This window comes from Camelus ferus, chromosome 17, assembly GCF_009834535.1.
Source record: "Camelus ferus isolate YT-003-E chromosome 17, BCGSAC_Cfer_1.0, whole genome shotgun sequence".
Taxonomy (NCBI): Eukaryota; Metazoa; Chordata; class Mammalia; order Artiodactyla; family Camelidae; genus Camelus; species Camelus ferus.
The window spans coordinates 25,427,932-25,450,961 of record NC_045712.1 but is presented as its reverse complement, the minus strand read 5'-3'; the positions used below and the strand labels follow the sequence as shown (position 1 = coordinate 25,450,961).

Sequence of the window (23,030 nt, the reverse complement as noted above, 5' to 3'; positions counted from 1 at the left end):
TACAGATGTTTCCAAAGAAACATCATACCTTAAAAGAGGGTTCCAAATATCTCCACTCTCCTTTTCTGACCTTCATGTGATATAGGAACTCAACAGCTTGAACATGTAGAGAGCTCTCATGATTCTAGGGGTCAAAAACTATGTTTAAAAAAAAACAAAAGAGTGGAACTCAAACTAGAAGCAAGCCATCAATCCAATGATTAATAAAATGTGTACTTTTTAATGCACCAACTTCATCTATTTTCCCTGTCAACAAATTAGATTTGAGACTGTATGTCCTACTTTTCAGGGAGAGGTAATATTTGAGAGAACAATTTAAAACGACATGCTATACTGATGCAACTAGAGCAATGCTGAAATTTTTTAGTTTTAAAAGTAGAAACATAAAATTAGTGACTTAAGGTTCTCCTTAATAAGCTAGAAAAAGACCAAAGTAGGTAGAAGGAAGGAAATAATAAAGATATAAGCAGAACTCAGTAGAGTATTAAGCCAAAAGCAGGTCTTTTGATTAAAAAAAATGAAATTGATAGAAACCTCTAGAGAAACTGATCAATAAAAAGAGAATACACAGATTACCGCTATCAAGGATGAAAAAGGGGGCTATCACGACAGACCCTATAGGCATTAAAACAACAGTTAAGTAATACTACAAACAACTGCATACCAATAAATTCGACAACTCAGACAAAATGGACAAATTCCTTGAAAAAATACAACTTACCAAAACTGACACAAGATATATATAAAATCTAGAGGGGAGGGTACAGCTCAAGTGGTAGAACACATACTTAGCATGTATGAGATTCTGGGTTCAATCCCCAGTACCTCCTCTAAGAATAAATAAATAAACCTAACTTCCTCCCCTCCTCAAATAAATACAGTAAATAAATAAAAAATAAATTTAAAAAAAAATCTAAATAGCCCTATATAAAGAAGACTGAATTTATCATAGATCTTTCCACAAGGAAAACTTCAGACACAGCTGATTTCATTAGTGAATTCTATCAAACATTTATGGGAGAAATAACATCAATCTTGCATCAATTTTTTCAGAAAACAAGGAGAGAAAGAACACTCTCCAACTTGTTTTATGAGGTCAGATAACCCTGATAAAATCTAAAAAGGAACCTTATAGCAAGAAAGGATGAAAGAAAGATCAAGTAAAAGACAGAAAGAAAAAAAAATTAAAGACCAATATCCTTCATGAACACAGACACAAATATTCTTTTTAAAAATTTTAGCAAAACATAGATGCTGGAGAGGGTGTGGAGAAAAGGGAACCCCCCTACACAGTTGGTGGGAATGTAGACTGGTGCAGCCACTATGGAGGACAGTATGAAGATTCCTCAAAAAACTAAAAATAGACTAGCACCTGATCCAGCAATCCCACTCTTGGGCATATATCCAGAGAAAAATAAAATTCAAAAAGACACATGCACCCCAATGTTCATAGCAGCACTACTTACCATAGCCAAGACATGGAAACAACCCAAATGTCCATCAACAGATGACTGGATAAAGATGTGGTACATATATACAATAGAACACTACTCAGCCATAAAAAATAAAATAATGCCACTTGCAGCAATATGGATGGACCTGAAGACTGTCATTCAAAGTGAAGTGGGCCAGAAAGAGAAAGAAAAATGCCATATGACATCATTTATATGAAGAATCTAAAAAATAGTAACAGTAATAATGACACAAATGAACTAATTATTATTTTGATTTCTTGAATATGTGTAAGCACATCTGACTGTCCTTTATGATTGGATTACTGTATTCTGTTGATTCTTATTTTGTAGTTGGCTTTATTCCTTCGACAACTATGTAAGTTTAAAAAGCTAAAGATCTAATCTGTTCTTAGAAACAATCATTAGTACATATATGAAAACTAAAAAAAGTGCAGTATACTGTATATATGTATTTACATGTAATATAATGTGTATGTGCAGTCAAACTGTAATAATTCTACATAATAAAACTGGGGGAAAATAAAGGAAAGAAAAATTTTAGCAAAACAAATCCAGTGATACATAGAAGGAATAATATGACAAAGTGTGGGATGCAAGGCTGATTAAATATATGAAGAACCAATCAAGGTAGTCCACCATATTAACAGAAGAAAGGAGAAAAATCATACGATCATCTCAATATACACAGGAAATGCTCAACAAAATTCAACTCCCATTCATGATTAAAAACTTTCACAAATAGAAAAAGAAAGAAAAATGTCATATAACATTGCTTATATGTGGTATCTAAAAAAAAGGGACACAAATGAACTTATCTACAGAAAAGAAACAGACTCGGTCACAGAGAACAAACTTATGGTTATCAAAGGTTAAAGGACGTGGGAAGGGATAAATTGGGAATTTGAAAATTGAACCTCTTGGGGAGTGATGGAAATGTTAGTTATCTTGATTGTGGTGGTGGTTTCCTGGGCGTATACATCTATCAGAAATCATCAAATTGTACATCTGAAATAATGTAGTTTACTATACAGAAACCATATCACAATAAAGGTGTTTTTAAAAAAAAGCAATGTTATAAAAAATTTTTTAAAAAACTCACAAATAGAAATAGAAGGAAAAATCCTCATCTGATAAAGAGTATCTATAGAAAAACCAAAAAACACCTGTAGCTGACATCACAGTCCATGTGAAATTCTGAACATTTCCCTCATATAATCAAAATAAGGCAAAGATGTTCATTCTCACCATTTCTATCCAACATTTTATCAGTTAGTATAGTAAGGCAAGAAAAATAAATAAAAAGCATAGACACCAGAAAGGAAAAAATAGACTTCCTCTATCCATAGATAACACAATAGAAATACTTTATACAAACATAACATACATAGAAAATACAAATCTACAAAGCAACTTCTAAAGCTAATGTGAATTTAGCAAGGTCATAGCATACAAGGTCAACATACAAAAGCCAATTATATTTTTATATGCTAGCAAGTAAACAATTAGAAAACAAAATGTAAAAAATAATTCATTGGATTGACTTCATACAAGATGACAAAGAAAGAAATTCCAGGGGGAGGGTGTAGCTCAGTAGTAGAATGTGTGCTTAGCATGCACAAGGTCCTGGGTTCAATTCCCAGTACCTCTATTAAAAAAATAAGAAAACAACCCTAATTACCTCCCCCCACACAAAAAAGGTAATAAAGTAAAAAAAAAAAAAAGGTTAAAAAAAAAAATTCCAGGAATACATTCCTCCACTCAAAGAACTATTGAGCTGGCAGAAACTGAAGAAATTTTGGAACTCTGGAGTTTAGCTGGAAAACATGAAGCCTCCAAGGTAGAGCTTGATGAAGAAGCTGGTGAATATTGGTAAATTTTAGCCTTCTGTGAAGCAGCTATCCAACTCCCAGCAAGCAACAGTGGGATGGCTACCCTCATTCCTGGTGTAGCTTGCTGGAGGCTAGGGTGAACACAAGAAAGACCTTGTCCTCCAAACATCGAGGTTGTAAGTCCTAATTGATGATGGCTGCTTTTGATCACTGAGGAGCAGGCAGAGGCTAGTGACCATTGTTTCAATACCCACAGGCCAAAGCAGCTTCCAGGGAATTTAAGAGAACAGTACTTGTTTTTATTTTTCCTCCTTTTGGGAGCCAGACATTAAAGGAAATCTTTATCAGGTCACTGTCTAACTGCAGATATAACTGAACAGAAACTTCAATTACCACATACAAGAAGGAATACACATTTCCAAAACTTGTCTGGAAAAGACAAATGGAAGGCTCTAGCATTCAGTGAGCAAAAATTAGCAATCCTTGAGGAGTGGGAGAATCAGGATTTCTAAAGTTACCACAACAAAATACTCAAATGTCATTTTAACAAAATACTTAAAAACCTAAAAATTTATAAACAAAAAATTAAAGAAATAGAAAATCAATGCCCATTCACAAGAAAAGGAAACTTTGACCAAAACCAAAAACAAAACACCGTGAGGAAGCAAAGACACTAAATTAGTATTAGTTAAAGATATTAAATCAACTGTCTGAAGTACATTTAATGAGCTAAAGGAAACCATGGTCAAAGGAATTCAGGAAAATGATGTATGAACGAAATTATAAAAAGGAACTAAACAGAAATTCTGCAGCTGAAAAGTACAATAACTGAGATGAAAAACTCACTAGAGGTGTTCAACAGTAGATCTGAGCACACATAACAAGGACCAGTGAACCAGAAGATAAGACAATTGAAATTATTCCATCTGAGAGGCAAAAAGAAACAAAAGTAAGGAAAGGTAGAGTCTTAGGGACCTGATGGACAACACCAAATGTAACAATATATGCATTACAGGGGTTTCAAAACGAGAGGTAAAAGAGCAGAAAAAATATTTGAAGAAATAATGGCCAAAAGCTTTCAAAATCTAAGGAAAGACATGAATATACTTATCCAAGAAGCCTAACAAAAGGGCAAGTGGGATCAACTCAAAGAGACTCACACCAAGACATATTATAAAACAAAAACACACTATAAAACTGTTGAAATCCAAAGACAAAGAGAGAATACTTAAAGCAGCAAGAAAGAAGCAACTAGCAATATATAAAAGATCTTCAATAGGATTAACAGCTGACTTCTCAGAATCCTCTAGAAGGCAGTGGGATGACACATTTAAAATCCTGAAGGAAAAAAAAAACCTGTCAACCAAGAATTCCATATCTAGCAACACTATCCCTCAAGAACGGAGGGGAAATTAAGATATATCCAAATAACAAAAGCTAAAGAAGTACATTACTAATTACCAGTAGACTTGTCCTATAAGAAATGCTAAAGGGAGTCCTTCAGGCTAAAATGAAAGGACAACTCAAAGCCATAAGAAAAAATACACAATGTTGATAAACATAACTACATAGATAAATACAAAAGCCAGTATTACTGTACATTTTGTATGGTTTATAACTTCTTTCTTTTTCCTACATGATTTAACAGACAAATGCATAAAACTACTTACAAATCTATGTTAACAGGCATACAGTGTATAAAAATGTAATCTCAAATATATACATACATATAAATAAATAGAGGGAGCAACAGAGATTTATAGGAGCAAAGTGTTTGTATAAACTAACTAGGTTATCACATTAAGATGTTAATTTTGATCTCCAAGATAACTACTAATAAAAATAACTTAAATATACAGAAAAGAAAGAATCAAAATGATACACTACAAAAAAAATCAACTAAATTTTTTGAAAGGTCAGTAATGGAGGAATCAAGGAACAAACATATAAAACATACAGAAAGCAAACAGATAAATGGGAGAAGTAACTCCTTTATCAGTAATCACATTAAATATAAATGGGCTAAACTCTCCTATTGAAAGGCAGAGATTAGCAGAATGGACTTTGAAAAAAAGATTCATCTGTATGTTGCCTACAACATACTTACGTGAGAAATACAGACATAAAGAGGTTAAAAGTAAAAGGATAAAAAAAGATGTTCCATGCAAATATTAATCAAAGGAGAGCCGAGATGGCTATGCTAACAGCAGATAAAACAGACTTTAAATTATAAAAGGTTACAAGACAGAAAGGATATTAAATATCAACAAAAAGTTAAATACGCAAGAAGAAATAACAGTTGTAACATATCTGCACATAACAGAGCCAAAAAATGCATGAAGTAAAAATTGATAGCATAGAAAGGGGAAAAACACAATTTTTCCAGAATAGTTGGAGATTTCAAAATCCCACATTCAGAAATGGACAGAACAATATCAAAACACAATGGAGTATCAACAAGGAAACAGAAGATTTGAACACTATAAACCAATTAGACCTAACAGACATATATGAATATTCAACACAATAATAGTAAAATACATATTCTTCTCAAGTGCACACAGAACATTCTCCAGGATACATCTCATATTAGGCCAGAAAACAAGTCTTGATAAATTTTAAAAGTCTGAAATAATACAAGGTATCTTTTTAAATCACAACAGAATTAAACTAGAAATTTTTTAAAACTGGAAAATTCACAAATATGTAGGAATTAACATACACCTTAAACCATCAATAGGTCGAAGAAATTACAAAGGAAGTCCTTGCCAAAACAATTAAGAAAGAAAAAGGAATAAGGCATTCAAATTGGAAAGGAAAAAGTAATATTGGCAGATGACATGATTTTTTGTTAAAAACTCCTAAAATTACACACATTCAAACAAAACCACTATTACAGCTAATAAATGAATTCAGCAAATCCATAGGATACGAAATCAATACACAGAAGAGTTGCATTTCTATACACTAGCAATGAACAATCTGAAAAGGAATTTAAGAAAACAGTAACATTTACAATAGTATCAAAAAGAATAAAAATACTGAGGAATGAATTTAACCAGGGAGGTGAAAGACTTCTATTGTGAAAACACAAAACATTGCTGAAATAAATTAAAGAACTAAGTAAATGGATAGATATCCCATAATCATCAAAACACTGCTAAAAGAAATTAAAGAATTAAATAAATGGAAAGACATCCTATTTTGGTAAATTGGAAGATTTTTAATATTGTTAAATGACAAATACTACCCAAAGAGATCTACTAACAAAGTTTGTAATCACTATCAAAATTCCCATGGCAGTTTTTGCAGAAATAGAAAAACCCATCCAGAAATTCATATCAAATCTCTAGGGGGACCGTGAATAACCAAAATTCTTGAAGAATAAGTTGGAAACATCACATTTCCTGATTTTAAAACTTACTGAAAAGCTACAATAATCCAAACAGTATGGTACTAGCATACAGACAGACACAGAGACCAGCGGAACAGAATGAAAAGCCCAGAAATAAATCCTAAGATATATGATCAAATGATTTTCGGTGAGGGTGCCAATAACATTCAAAGGGGAAAGGACAGTCTTTTCAACAAATAGTGCTGGGAAAACTGAACAGCTGCATGAAAAAGAATGAAGTTGGACCATTATATACATATCATAAAGAAAAATTAACAAAATGTATCAGACCTAAACTTATGAACTAAAACTATAAAACTCTTAGCACAAAACACAGGGAAAAAAAAAACTTCATGACCTTGGATTTGATAATGATTTCTTGGATATTACAAAAGCACAGGCAAGAAAGCAAAAAATAAACTGGACTTAATCAAAATTAAAAACTTGTATTTATCAAAAACACTACCAAGAGAATGAAAAGATAACTCCCAGAATGGGAAAAAATACCTGCAATCACACATCCGATAAGGGATTAATATCCAGAATACACAAAGAACTCCTACAACTTAACAAAAAATAAATAAATAAATAAACCACCCAATTAAAAAATGATCAAAGGACTTAACTAGACATTTCTCCAAAGAAAATACACAAATGCTAATAAGCACATGAAAAGATGCTCAACATCATTAGTCATCAGAGAATTGCAAATCAAAGGCCCAATGAGATACCACTTCACACCCACTAGAAAGGCTCTTATCAAAAACCAGGAAATAACAAAAGTTGGTGAGAATGTGGAGAACCTGGAACACTGTGCACTGCTGGTAGGAATGTAAAATGGTACAGTTACTGTTAAAGAGACTCTGGTGGTTCCTCAAAAAATTAAACAGAGAATTTCTATATGATCCAGCAATTCCACTCCTAGGTATTCCACTCCTACCCAAAAAAACTGAAACCAATGTTTATATACCAATGTTCATGCAGCATTATTCACAATAGCCGAAAAGTGAATACAATCCATATCCATCAACAGATGAATGTTTAGATAAAATGTGGTGTATACACACACACACGCACACGCACACACACACACAGGAACATTATTTAGTCATTAAAAGGAATGGAATTCTGATACATGCTATAACATGAATTAACCCAGAAAACACTATGCTAAGTAAAACAAGCCAGGCACCAAAGGAAGAAAAATTTATGATTCTATTTAGATGAAACATCTAGAAGAGGCAAATTCATAGAGATGAAAAGTGGATTAGAGATTGTAAGGGGGTAGAGGGAGTGGAGAATGGGGTGTTACTGTATAATGGGTACAGAACTTCTACTTGAGATGATGAAAAAAGTTCCTGAAACAGTGATAATGGTTACACAACATTATGAATATACTTAATACCACTGCATTGTACATTTAAAAATAGTTCAAATGGTACATTTCATGTTGTGTGCATTTTACAACAATTAAAAAAAATTCATTTAACAGTATGGAGGTTCCTCTAAAAACTAAAAACAGAACTATCATATGATCCAGCAATTCCACTCCTGGGTTTGTATCTGGAAAAAATGGAAACACTAATTTGAAAAGATACATGCACCCCAACAAAAAAAAAAAAAAGAAAAAAAAATACATGCACCCCAATGTTCACAGCAGCACTATTTACAATAGCCAAGATATGGAAGCAACCAAAGTGCCCATCAACGGACAACTGGATAAAGAAGATGTGAAATACATATAAGAGAAATTAACTCAGCCATAAAAAAGAATGAAATTCTGCCATCTGCAGCAACATGGATGGACCTAAAGAATATTATGCTTAGTGAAATAAGTCAGAGAAAGACAAATACTGTATGATACCACTTATATCTGGAATCTGAATAATACAAATGAACATATATGCAAAGCAGAAACACAATATACAAATGTAGAAATATAGAAAACAAACCAATGGTTACCAAAGGGGTGAAGGAAGGGAGGGGTAAATTAGGAGTATGGGATTAAGAGATACAAACTACTATGCATAAAATAGATAAGCAACAAGGATATACTTAGCATAGCACAGGGAATTATAGCCAGTACCTTGTAATAACATTTAATGGAGTATAATCTGTAAAAATACTGAATCACTATGCTGTACATTTGAAACTAATATAATATTGTACATAAACAGTACTTCAATAAAAAATAATATTGACAAAAAATAATTCCTTTACAATAGCATTAAAAGAATGTTATATATCTTGGAACAAGTTTAACAAATTATGTGAAAGACCTCAACACTGAAAACAAACAATGCACAAAAATTAAGTAAGATCTAAATAAATGGAGATCTATAACACATACATGGATTAAAATTTTCAATATTGTTAAGATGTCAATTCTCTCTAAATGAATCTATAGATTCAATGAAATCCCAACCACAACATCAGCAGACATTTTCACAGAAACTGACAAACTCATTCTAAAGTGTATATGGAAATACAAAGAACCCAAAATATCCAAATCAATTTTGATAAAGAATAACGTTGGACGACTTACACTACCTGACTTCAAGAACTGCTATAAAGCTACAGCAGTGGGTTACTGGCATACAGATAAACAAACAGATTAATGGAACAAAATAGAGATCCAAGAACTAGGCCCATATATATACAGTCAACTGATTTTTGACTAAAGTGCTAAAGCAAACAAATGGGGAAAGTAAGTTATCGTAATTTTAAACTATGTCAAATTTTTCAACAATCCTTCTGCTAAAAGGCACAGCCCTCCTCTCCCCTTGATGAACTTAATGACTTGATTCTAACAAACAGAATATGGCAGAAGTGACAGTTTGTGACTAGGTCACAATGGGCTTCTTCCTTCCTGTCTTGGATAATTCAATCTGGAGGAGATAACTGAATACTATGAGGATACTCAGAGAGCCAACTTGTCAAGTAACTGAGGCCTCCTGCCAAAAGCCATGGAAGTCATCTTGGAAAAAAGACCCTCCAGCTCCAGGCAAACCTTCAGTATTAGTAGCCCCAGAAGACATCCAAAATGTAACTTTATGAGAGACTATGAGCCAGAACCAACACACTAAGCTGCTCTTGAATTTCTGATCTTCAGAAACTGAGGCAATAAATGTTTGCTGTTTAAGTTTTAGAGTTATTAAATAGGTAACAAATACACAAGCCTTTTCAGCAAATGGTGCTGGTACCGGGACAACAAGATATCCATATAGGGGGTTGGGGGGATAAACCTCAACGTCGAGCTTACACAATACATAAAAATTAATATAAGATGGATCAAAGACCTAAACGTAAAAGCTAAAACTGTAAACCTTTTAGGTGAAAACACAGGAGAAACCTCCAACACTTAGAGATAGGCAATGGTTCCTCAAACAGGACACAGAAAGCAATAACCATAAAAGAAAATACTGATAAATCAGACTTCAATAAAACTGAAAACTTCTGATCTTTAAAATATACTAATAACAATATAAATAGGCAAACCACGATGTACTGAGAGAAAATATTCACAAACATGTATTTGACTGTTATTCAGTATATATAAAGATCTCCTAAAACACACTAACAAACAAGTTAACAGTTCCTTTTTTTTTTTAACGGGCTGAAGATTTGAATAAGTACCTCACAAAGGAAGTATACAAATGACCATTAAGTACAGACACAAGTGCTCAATATCATTAGTAAGCAGGTAACTGCAAATTAAAACCACAAGATATCACAACACTTTCACAAAAATGGCTAAAATTTAAAAACACACTAAATGTTCCTGAGGATATGGAACAATCATAACTCTCATACACTATTGGTGGGAATGTAAAATGGTAAAATCATTTTGGAAAAGGTACTAAAATTTCTTACAAAACTAGACATACATCTACCCTATCATCCAGCAATTCAATTCCCCTCAAGAGAAATCAATGTGTATGGTCCCCAGAAATACCTGTACAAAAATGTTCACAGAACCTTTATTCATATGTCAAACACTGGAAACAGCTCAGATGTCCATCAATAGAACAGATCAACAAACTGGAATGTTCATGCAATGACATACTTCACAGCAACAAAAAGGAATGAACTAATGATACAGACAACAGCACGGGTAAGTTCCCTAAACAGTATACTGTGTGAAAGAAGTCCTATACAAGAGTACATATGGTATTATTCTATTTCTATGAAATTTTAGAACAGGCCTAACTAATCTATGGTGAAAAAAAATCAGAGGTGGTCTCCAGCTAGAACAGAACAGCAGTTTAAAATGAATCACTATATTAAAGAAAACAAACTGGAAACATAGATGGTGGTAACAAGGGCATTCTGTTGAGAAAATACTTATCAAATTACTAATAATGTGTTGTAACTCTGAAAAACAGCAGCTTACCAGTTATCAATGTATTACCTCTTGGTTCCAAGCCTGAACTTCATTGCCTGTCCCGCAAAAATGGAGCTGAACCCATTAAATATTTTCCCTTTGCCAGTTGATGTTAAACTTTCAGTAGAAGACACTGGAGAGACACTTTAAAAAGAAAACGCTTCTCTACATAATTCCAGTATGCTCCTCTCCCCAGGCCCCTGCCAGTCAGCTCCCCCAGTGTCTGGCAACTGCTGGGTGCCTGACTCCCACAAAGCATAGTGGTCAGCTGCACTCAGTGGCCAGTAGCTTCCTTTGACACCTCACTCAGGCAGTTTTGTGGCAGAGTGGTTCCAGCAAAACACCTCTTCATAAATGGCATTCTCCATCATCCGAGAAGGTACACTTCCAGCAACCTCTAGAGGGCAAATTTCTAACATGTTCTGGCAGTGTAGTACCACAGTGACTTTCTATGCCATCCACTTAGGGATGGCCACCCTTTCCTCTAACAAGATATTGGTCTCGGTCCTAGAAGGGCATCTTCCTTAAGCACTCTATCAGCCCTAGAGGTAGTGGCTATTCCTATATATGCTATTCCTATATTAGAGTTCACTCAACTCCTTACTAGTCAATCCATCCTTACTCTAATCTGTTAACCTGTTTAAATTACTGTGTGATTTCTGTCTCCTGAATGGATCCTGACAGTTGTTTCAATGAGTTGAAAAGGCTAAGTGGCACAGACCCAAAATGAGAAATTGTATTACCTACATAAAATCCATATAGCTCTGCTTATTCACAATTTGACAAATGAAAAGTAATACAACACCATAAACAGCCAAGTTAACATCCTTAAGGGTCCAAGAAGCCCTGCCTGGTACATTCTGCTTTAGGAAGACAGATGACTGGATAAAGAAGTGGTAGTATATTTATACAATGGAATACTACTCAGTCATAAAAAATAATAAAATAATGCCATTTGCAGCAACATGGATGGATCTGGAGATTGTCATTCTAAGTGAAGTAAGCCAGAAAGAAATAAAAATACCATATGATATCACTCATATGTGGAATCTAAAACAAGAAAAAAAGACGACACTAATGAACTCACCTACAGAACAGAAACAGACTCACAGACATAGTAAACAATCTTATGGTTACTGGAGGAAGGGGATGGGAAGGGATAAATTTGAGAGTTGGAGATTTGCAAATGTTAGCCACTATATATAAAAATAGATTTAAAAAAACTGATTTCTTCTGTATAGCATAGGGTACTATATTCAATATTTTGTAATAATCTTTAATGAAAAAAATATATGTATGTAAATGCAAGACTAGGACATTGTGCTGTACACCAGAAATTGACACACTGTAACTGACTATACTTCAGTAAATCAATCAGTCAATCAAATCAATCACACTAGGGTTAAAAAAAAGAAAAACTGCTATGTTCAATGGTATGATCCTAACTAAAGTCTTATACTTGAAAAGATAAACTCTTTAAAGGAAATCAGTTTTGATTTGTTTTTATCACCTCTAACTGCATTTACCTAAAAGTAACTCACGATACTTTACAAGTGTTTTCTCATTAAACCTCAGATTTTTTTTTGCATTTTTATCTTTTAATTGAAATATAAAACCAACCTTGTTGGTTTACAAGGTTAATTTGTGATATACAGCATAGTGATTCAGCTATTCATATATATTCCTCTTCATATTCTTTTTTGTATATATATTTTTATTTAAGTATAGTCAGTTTATAATCTGTCAATTTCTGGTGTACAGCATAATGCTTCAGTCATAGGTGAACATACATATATTCGTTTTCATATTCTTTTTCACTGTAAGTTACTATAAGATATTGAGAATAGTTCCCTGTGCTATACAATATGAACTTAATTATCTATTTTATATATATTATTTAGTATCTGCAAATCTCAAATTCCCAATTTATCCCTTTCCACCCTACCCTCAGATTCTTGATAAGAATTTTTACTATCAAGAAGTTTTACAAAGAGCTCCAAGATGTAGACATTCAGCAGCCCACAGGGCCAGTATTTCAATAAGGACCCCAATACAGCAAATAAGCCTTGCTCACAGCACAGATTACATTTTCCCATGTAAAATGATTACCTACTTAAAGCCAAGTTTCCCAGGTATCATGCCAGGGTGCAAAGCTTTGAGGAGGAAAGGAAAAGTTGTCTACATTTAAAAGATGAGTAAACTAAAGCACACAGAAGATAATCAGATGAAAGCTAAAGTAGAAAAAGGAAAAGCTTTATCTGGCCCACTTTATAACAGTTTCTGAATCTAAACATCTGACTGAATTCATGACAAATATGAAATACCATATTACTCTTCTCTAAAAAGAGTAAGCTTTTCATTCTAGAAAAACACAAGCATCAAGATCCATTTTGTATAAAAAACAAATTATATTAAGGGGGGGAGGGTATAGCTCAGTGGTAGACCGCACGCTCTGCATGCAGTAGGTCTTGGGTTCAATCCCGAGTACCTCCATTAATAAACAAATCTAATTACCTCCCCCCAAAATAAATAAAACCAAATTGTAACAGAAAAATGTTAAATGTTTTTAAAAATTATATTACATGGAGGTTTATAGTAGCTTTATTGATAACTACCAAAACTGGGAAGCAACCAAGACATCCTTCAACAGGTGAATGGATAAACAAACTGTGATATATCCAGATAATGGAATACTATTCAGCACTAAAAAGAAATCAGCTGTCAAGCCCTGTAAAGACAGGAAAAGACCTTAAATGTGTACTACTAAATGAAAGTAGCCAATCTAAAAGGCTACATACTGTATTATTCCAACTACATGACAATCTAGAAAAGGCAAAACTATGGCAACAGTAAAAAGATTCGTGATTGCTAGGGGTTGGGGAAGAGGAAGGGATGAATAGATGCACAGAGGGTTTTTAGGACAGTGAAACCATTCTGTATGATACTATAATGGTGATGCCATTATACATTTGTCAAAACTCAGAACATACAACACAAAGAGTGAACCCTAGCATAAACTACAGACTTTGGGTGATAATGATGTGTCAATGTAGGTTCGCCAATTGTTAACAAATGTACCTCTGCTATGGAATGCTGATGTGTATGGGTGGGAGCAAGGGGTATATGGGAAATTTGTACTTTCCATTCAATTACGCTATGAACCTAACACTGTTCTAAAAAATAAAGTCTATTTTTTAAAAGTGAAATTACATGAATGTTCTAATTTTTTATCTAGGTGGTTGTTTTATCTGGGTTAGGTGTGTACATGTTTAAAAAATCTTCACATTGCATCTATTTTATACTCAGTAAGAGTTACTTTAAAAGAAAACAAAACTTTAACATGGCAAACTGATCATTTGGGGGAGGAATCTTCTTAAACTACCATTAGAAGACAGCAAGAGGAGTATTACATACTGATTTTCTCTACCAACAAACTAGAAAAAAACACAGTAAACTGAAAAGAAAATAGACACCTGAAATTTTTAATAAAATGCCTTCTTAAAGAAAACAGTATTTAAAGAGTAAATTTCTCACTTCAATCAACTCCCACATGAAAGTTTCATTCATCTTAAATACCCACCCTATGTTCCACCCAGAAAATACCATTTTAGCGGTCCATATTAATCAATTTTATTAAGAAACTTGAGAAGCTATAAAAGAGGATGCTGATAATCAAGTTTTTGGCTACAAAGAAACCAGTCACTGAACACTGGCACAAGAAGTCAATGATGAAACAAAATGGAACATGCCATACAGAACTATGAACACACAGTGTGGAAAAATGATTTTTAACAGGAGGGTGGATTTAAGGGATGAATACTGATCACCAAAATCACTGCTTGCTGCTCCCAGAAATTAAAATCACTTAGCTAGGACTCTGGTTGGTGTTGGTTTTCAAATACCACACATGGAAGATCATCAGATATGGACACCTCAAGGTTTGAAAAGTTGCATGTGAATTATAATAATGCAATTTTTTAAAGTAGCATGCCTGACATATGACCAACAGTGTAAAGTTGCAGTGCCCATGGTGGTAACTGGGCACCCTTACAAAGGCACAAATCACCAAGGCCAGGCTCTACAGAGGTATGAAGGATGAATCCTGTGAACCCCGTGGATGACCAAGTACCCTCCTAGCCTGCATCAATTAACAAATTCAGAAACAAGACAAGTAACTGAACTAAGTTATAAAGCAAACAGACTCCCTCAATGTAGAAGCTTGTCTCTACTTCAAATGGTTCCTAATTATTCCAACTTCCCACCTCAATGGAATATCCATTAGTTTTTGGCTCCATATGGGCAGACCCAGAAATCTGGGGAAAAAAAAACAAACAGAAAACAAAGCTTCGAGCTAAGAACTATGAGGGAGGAATAACAACAAAACTGGGCCTAGAACCTATAGAACTGTTCTCCAACTTTTCCTGAAACAGTGTCCCTCAATGTAGCCTGGGAGTCAGAGCAATTCTACTCCCAGATATTTATCAAAGAGAAATAAAAAATTGTACAAAGACTTGTACAAGAATACTAACTGCATCTTTATTCATAAAGGTCAAAAATCAGAAACAACCCAAATGACAGTAGCAAATGATACGGCCATAAAATGGAATACTACTCAGCAATAAAAAGGAACACAACAAAATGGATGAATCTCAAAAACATCACACTGAGTCCGATACAAAATACTATATAGTCAAATTTCATTATTCATAGTAATGTTCTATAAAGTCACTGCAAACACCAAGTTAGCAAATAATGAGCCACTGCACCTAGGGGAAATACAAAGTTTCTTTGAGCCCATGGACACAACATTTTCACCAACTAATCAATACATAACCTTCCAGAGCCACATACACCCAATATATAACCTTGTAGGTATGTTTCTGTTTAAAGATATTTTATTTAATATATATTGTTGATTCATTAACACTGAACTCACAGCCAACAGCACTATAACTCATGCCTGAACAAAACTTACCTAACACATGTATTTTCTTCATAAGGTGCTTCACAGCCTTCTTGTACTTAGGAATATAGACAGCACTCTAAAACTATAATTGGGAACCATTTTTATCAGCAAAATTACCAATAAAAAGCATAAAAATATGAAAAAACATGGCATTAAATAGACCACAAAAAGGATATCTGTTTACAGTACAGGTATCCCCAACTCTTCAAAAAGTTGGCTTTACACCACTTTGCTTTTATGAAAGACCTACCTGTTTTCACTAACCAAAAGAAACCCAAAGAGCATTTTCACTTTTATGAAAAGGCAGAAAGTGAAAACAGCATTCAGCATCTGTTTTACAGAGAGCCATTATAGAAGTAGCATGCTCCCAGAACAGAGAGAGTGGCACTGCCAAGCTCCTTCCTTGGGAATTACAATCAGCATCTCAGCATCAAGCTGTCACAGCTCTGAACTGTTGTCTGTGCTATCTGTGCTTTATCTTGATCTACTTTGCGCATCTGTAGCAAGATGTGTCCCAAAGTAATTGCTTCTCCACTTCATGCCATTTCGGCTCACGAAAGGTTTCACAGCACCCTACTTTCATCAGAAAGTAGTTTCATACGAAAGTATTTCCAACCCAAAGTGGGGGAAATCCAGTATTACAGTTGAAACAATAAAGTAGAGTGTCCCCTTGTTCCACCTCACCTGGGAACGTACCCCAGGCAATTCAAATTTTTCACCATTTCTGGTTCATAAAGGGTTTTCTGTGACCAATGAAGTGGCTCAAATTCTCTTTCTTTCTTTCTTTCTTTTTGCAGGGGGGAGATAATTATGTTTGTTTATTTTTTTTCAATGGAGGTACTGGGGATTGAACCAAGAACCTCGTGCATGCTAAGCACGTGCTCTACCACTTGAGCTATACCCTCCCCCTTCCCCCTCAAATTTTCTTAATTCATTGCCAAATTCTAAAATCAGGAAATTTCACATAAAAATCTAGATTTCTGGTTTTCTTAAAAAAAAAAATCACACAATCTAGTAACACAACAATTGGCTAGAACTAAGAAACAGTGACCCTTTCAATAAGGCCTGTGCTTGCTAGTTCACCCTAGTCCCCACCACTTACTTCTGCCCTTACATCATGCCTCCCCATTCTACTGCCGGCTAGCCCTGATGTAAATACATCATTTACCAACCCAGATGTTCATAATATATTGCTGACTGCAAAAAGGTTCAAATCAGATTGTATTGCATAACCTCATTTTTGTAAGTTACAAAACACAGGGAAAAAAAGTATGGCTATACAATAAAACACTAACAGTAAAGTTATGAATGATCCTTTATTTTTATTTCATGTTATTCATATATTATCTTTTTTAATAGTGAATATACATTTCTTATATATTATGTTATCTTTATAACAGCTTTGAGATAATTCACACATATTAAGTCACCCACTGAAAGTGTACCATTCAATGGTTTGTAGTATATAAAAGACATGTGCAACCATCACTACAACTTTAGAACACATTCATCACCTCAAAAAGAAATCCCATACCCTTTAGCTATCATTCCCCTATCCTCTCATCCATCCCCAAGCCTTAAGCAACCACTAAGCCACTAACCTACTTCCTGTCTCTATAGATTTGCCTATTCTGGACATTTCCTATAAATGGGATCATATAATAAGTGATCTTCTGTGTCTCACTTCTTTCACTTAGCATGTTTTTCCAGGTTCATCCATGACACAGTATGTATCAGTATCTCATTCCTTTTTATTGCTAAATAATACTCTATCATATGTATACACCACATTTTATTTATCCATTATCAGTTGATAAACATTTGGGTTGTTTCCTCCTTTGACTAGTATGAATAATGCTGCCATACACATTCAAATACAGGTCTCTGTATGGATATATGTTTTCATTTTTCTCAGGTAGATAACTAGGAATGGAACTGCTGGGTCATATGGTAACTCTACATTTAATCATTTAAAGAACTGCCAGACAATTTTCCAAAGTGGCTGCATCATTTTCATTCTCACATTCTCACCAGCTGGGTATAAGGACTGTTTATTTCTCCAAATCCTCACCAACACTTGTCATTAACTTTTTGATTACAGAATAGTTGTTTTACTGTAAATGTTCATTCAATCATAACATGCCCAGATTTTTATGGATTTCAAGGTGCTCTTATTCCAAGACATCACATTTTGGACTTGAAAGAAGTCCAGTCCTAGACCTGCTTCCCTAGCCTGCCCACCTTCTGCAAAATGAGGGGACATGAATAACTGAGCTAAATCGGCACCCACAAATAAAATTTTTACAGAAGGCATCAGCAGCAGATTTTCTAAGCACTCAACAAAATAAAGTCTCTAACAGGGATCCAGCACTGAAGTGAACATATGTTCCCATCAAAACTCATTTGTAATGCCTCTTACATAAATGCAACTTCAAACCATAATAGCAGCAAACATGAGAATCTTGATTTATCATGTTTTGTATAAGAATCAAGATGTCTTAGTTTTTCCCACTCAGAATCAACTGCTCAAATCCTGCTGTAGTATATAAGTAAAATGAACTGATTTTAAATCAGGGCAAAAACACAGATCCATTGGCACAAACATATAAAATGCCTGACTGCTCCTTTGCCCCAAGCCAGAGATAGAGTGCACTGTGCAGCCTTTCCCATCACTGCTCCTTACAGTCTCAGGGCAGCAAAGGGAGGAGGGCAAGCAGCAATACTACTGGCAGCAGTTTACAGCAGCCCAAGGCGGCAGTGAGAAGACCCAACCAGAAGAGAGTCTAACAATCTCAGCACCCAGTGTGATGTTCACCCAATACATTATTTTCCAAGAGTCAAAACTAGCATCTTAGCCAGGAAGGGGGTGAGCCACCAAACCCTTTCTGAGATGCAGGATTACTTTATTTTTAGGCTTCAGTTCTGCACTGTGAACAAGTTCTGCCTCTTACAGAATGAGAATGGGCCTCCATAATATGCTAGTGTTAACAGGTGCAAGCACTTCAGGCAGGATAGGAGGTGGAGATCCACGGCTACCAAATCCTCATTTGTACTTGCCCATTTCCTCCATTTCCTTGTTTAATTACAGAGAGTGTTTCCAACTCAGACAAATTTAGCACATTTTAGTAAACATTTAGTCCTCATCTACTGCTTGGAGGTACAAGAAGACACAAAAATACAGTCTCTGTAGGAAGGGAATTAGATCTAATCAGAGGAAATAAACAATTATTCTTAAAAGATATATACTGTTGTTTTTTTAATAAGAGCAATAATGCTACTGCAGTTCAGAGGGAGTGGAGTATCCCCAAGGACTGGAATGTTTTGGGAGTGTTTCATAAAGAAGGTATGAAGGATATGAGTTGGACTCTGGAGAAAAGAGAAGTGAAACTAAAGGCACAGGGTATCCCAAAGAGGAGCAAGAGCCAATGGATAAGCTGGCAAAAGGATTTGTGTAAGTAAATGATTTTGTATGGAATGTTTATCAAACCATTTGGTTAGTGGGGTTTAGGACAAACCCTAGAGATGCGGGCTGAGGCCAGCTGGGTAGGAGCACCTTGACTGCCACATTAGAACATCAGATCTCATCCCGCAAGTCTGTAGCAGCTTGACTTTGATGTAGGATCTCTATAGTTGTAAATTATGTCTGTTGCCCATAATAGTTAAAAGTATTAACATTTACAGGTGAATTATTTAAATATGAAGTTAAAGTAAATGGAAGGCTATAAAATTCCTACTCATTTGCACTTAAAAATGCCCAGCACAGAAGTAGTGCTATTAGCTATCTTTAGGTAGTAACATATGCTGAATCAAGCAAGCATCATGTAATACTCATCAATATCCATGAGATAATAAAAGCATTAAACAAAGGCAATAAAAGTTCTTGGATATTCTATTATTTCCTCAGGGCAACAGTTCTAAAATAGGATTAGACCATGAATGGACTTTAATGGACCCGTGAACCCCATAAAATTGTATGCAGGTTAGCGTCATGAACTTGACTAAGGAGAGGGTCTGTCTGTTTATACATCTCCAAGAGGCCAGATACCCAAAATAGGCTAGGAGCCTAACTAACTTAGGGTTATTTTAAACAGAAAACAGCAGGAATTTAAGAAGTGTTATTCAAAGCAGGGTTGGGAGCTTGAGGTACTTTGAGAAGCTCCAAATATTTTAGTATCTCCCTCCTTTCTTGTCAAGAACTGTCCAAGATACTGGTCTTACCAAGAGTAAAACTCACTCAAGATTCAAAAAATGGCCCAAGGGTAATGAAATACCTAAAGACTAATCCCTAAACTTCTCTCTCTTCTCACATGTAAGGGCAACAGTAACAGGCCACCAGCTGTCTCTGGTTTCAGCATCTTCTCCAAGAAAACCTCCTGAACAAGGAGCTGGTTTCTTTCAAAATTAAACATTCTGTGGTGACAAGATCCTGACACAAGTGTATGAAGTATTGTTGCTTAACTTCTTAGCCGTCTCAGGCAGGCTTTTTGTATGACCAAATACAGGAGCCTGTGCTGAAGAGCCAAGGGCTCATAGAGAAAAAGAAATGTGTTTTGAAGCACTCTGAACTCTTCCTAGACCTGCACACCTTGCCCGCGGTCTCTACCGTCTTACCCTCACAGGAAGGGGGCCTGGCGATCTGTTTTCATTGGGCAAGATACATTAACACTGTTATAAGTTATTGTGCCAGTTCCGCACCATTCGCAAGACAAAAAGAAGTTTCATTTCTTTTTCTGATTCTAAAACACTCCCACATTTCCTCTGTCTCCTGATTACACTGGCAAAATATGCGTTTACGAGATAAAATCAATCAAGTCATCACCACGATATTCACTTTCTCCTAGAGCAAAAAGAGGAAGATCTTACCATAACTCCAAAAAGTGATGGTCTAGAATCATAGAAATTATGTCCCAAAATAAAACTCGGGCATCATGGACGTTAAACCAGGCCCTTCAGGTAAAAGACAACGGTGCGCTCCGAGGAGCAGAGGTAGCAGGCGCCGGGCAGAGGGCCTTCGCTCAGCCAGAATCACAGGGCCGTCACACTGGCCTGCCCGTTTCGCGGGGGCTTTCGCTTGTTTTGTCTAGTCTTAGTCTCAAGCGGTCTGTAAGTCAGTCGCAGGAGCGACACCTAAGAAAAACGGTACGTTACTGCTCACTCGGGAGCAACACAAGACCCCGGAGAACATCAAGCTGGCAGTGGACACGGATTAGCGCTGAGGGTCAGAGAAGCCCAGGATTTCGGTCAGAGAAACTAGTTTCCCGCTACCCGCCGGATAGCCTTTGGGAGTGGGGCTCTCAGACCTCCACCCCAAAGCCGTCCTACGGCCTCAGCGACACCATCTAGGAGGCTCCACGGGCGGCCAGTCAGGACGCTCGAGCATTGCTCAGCCGCTGCCCCTACCCTGCACGCGCCAGCTCCAACCCCGCGCCCGCGGCCGCCCACCCCACGGCGTCAGCCTGGTCTTTCGGGCCGGCTCCTGTCACTTACCGGCCCGGCCCGGGCAGCGGGCGCCCACGGCTCCCCACGGGAGCTGGGCCCCCCGGGCCTCCAGGTTTCGGCCCGCCCCCTGGCAGGCAGCGCAGGTGGCTGAGCCCCGCAGCAGCGGCCCCGCACCGGGCACTCGGTCCTGCTCCCGGCGCTGCCCACTATGTACGGATCAACAACAAGATGGCGGCCAGCCGAGGGGGCGGGGGCCGGGAGTCATAGTAACCAGGACGGCAAAGAACCCGCCCCCAGCTGAGAATATCCCCAATCAACAGCCTCTTTGCCCGACACTCGGAGGAGTGCCTCCCGCTGACAGGTCGGCTGGTCTGTCAGTCAGAGCCTAACTCTGGCGGCCCGTGCCGAACGCCTCAGCACGTGACTGTGACGACACGAATTGGCGCATGCGCGCCATTCCCAGCGTTGCTGGCGGCAGAGCTTGTGCTGGCTTCTTCGAGGCTGTTAGCGCCCTTGGTATTCTTGCGTATGTGGCCTCCGTGCGGGTCCGGCATCGTCTTCTTACACTTATGCACACTTAGCGAATTTGTGCTGTGTGCTATATGCTTTTCTTGTCATCCAGCTTGGGAGGCAAGACTTGTCCCTGGTTCACTGGTGAGGAAACTGAGGCTCAGAATGGGAAGCCAGACCAAGGTTATGCCACCTCTGGAAATGGAAACCCCGGGTTTCGTTCCTCCACTTACTGACTCCCGTCTATAGTGCCCTCTTCCCAGAAGCTTTCTCAGCTTTGCCCTTCATCAGTACCAAGGTGCAGCCTTCTGTGCTGCCCCAGCAGCCCCTGGCGCGTTGCCCACATTTTTCCTTCTGCTTGACGTTCAGGCACCAGCACAAGCCCTGTCACACAGCATGCATTCTCTCTTTCTGCCCTAGAGCATCTAGTCTTGAGTTCTTATGACATCTTTTTTCCCTTTAATTGCCTGATGTGCCACCAAGGCCAACGAAGAGTCTTGGGAGTACAGTTATCCCCCATACAGAGCACCTAACCCTGGGCTTGGTTTCAGATGCAGTCACCCAGCCTGACCCACAGCAAGTGGGTCTAGCTAGCTTTGTGACTTTTGAGCTTTGATTGCCCCATCTGTAAAATGAGGATAAAAATCAAGCTCTTCAGAGATGAACATTTAATGAGCCCTTAGAGCAGGGTAAGTGCTCAGGAAAAGTCTACCTGAAACCACTTCCATTAACCAACTGCTGTCAAGTTGCTGTCTCTGAGGCCTGCTCTAACACCCTCACTTTACTTGGAAGCACCACAAAGCACGCTTCCCGCCCCACCTCCCACCCCAGAAGGCACTCAGCTGCTTCTTCCACCTGGGTCACCACAACTGGCTCAGGAAGGGAGGTTCTCTGGTACCCTGAGAGGGTTCAGGTCCACAGACTTGACAGAGGGGAGGAGATTGAGAGAACTTGGAGGACACTACAGTAAAGGTAACCTCCACCCAGACAGGAGGTCCTTGGGGGAGAGCTGGCAGTAACCTGAGACCTGATG

General features: G+C 37.0%; 1 protein-coding gene across 3 annotated transcripts in view; it reads right to left on the bottom strand.

Moving 5' to 3' along the window:
* IP6K1 (inositol hexakisphosphate kinase 1) overlaps window positions 1-21,755 on the bottom strand; it is a 62,217-nt gene extending 40,462 nt beyond the window's left edge. Inside the window, exons 1-2 of one of the 3 annotated variants that reach the window (XM_032458501.1) lie at window positions 21,536-21,738; window positions 20,912-21,175 (exon numbers count right to left, since the gene is read on the bottom strand). The gene's annotated coding sequence lies outside the window, so the exon portion shown is untranslated. Of the gene's footprint in view, window positions 1-20,911; window positions 21,176-21,535 lie in introns of all 3 variants that reach the window. The other 2 variants (XM_032458499.1, XM_032458500.1) reach the window with 2 other exon arrangements.
* Window positions 21,756-23,030: the final 1,275 nt, after the last annotated feature.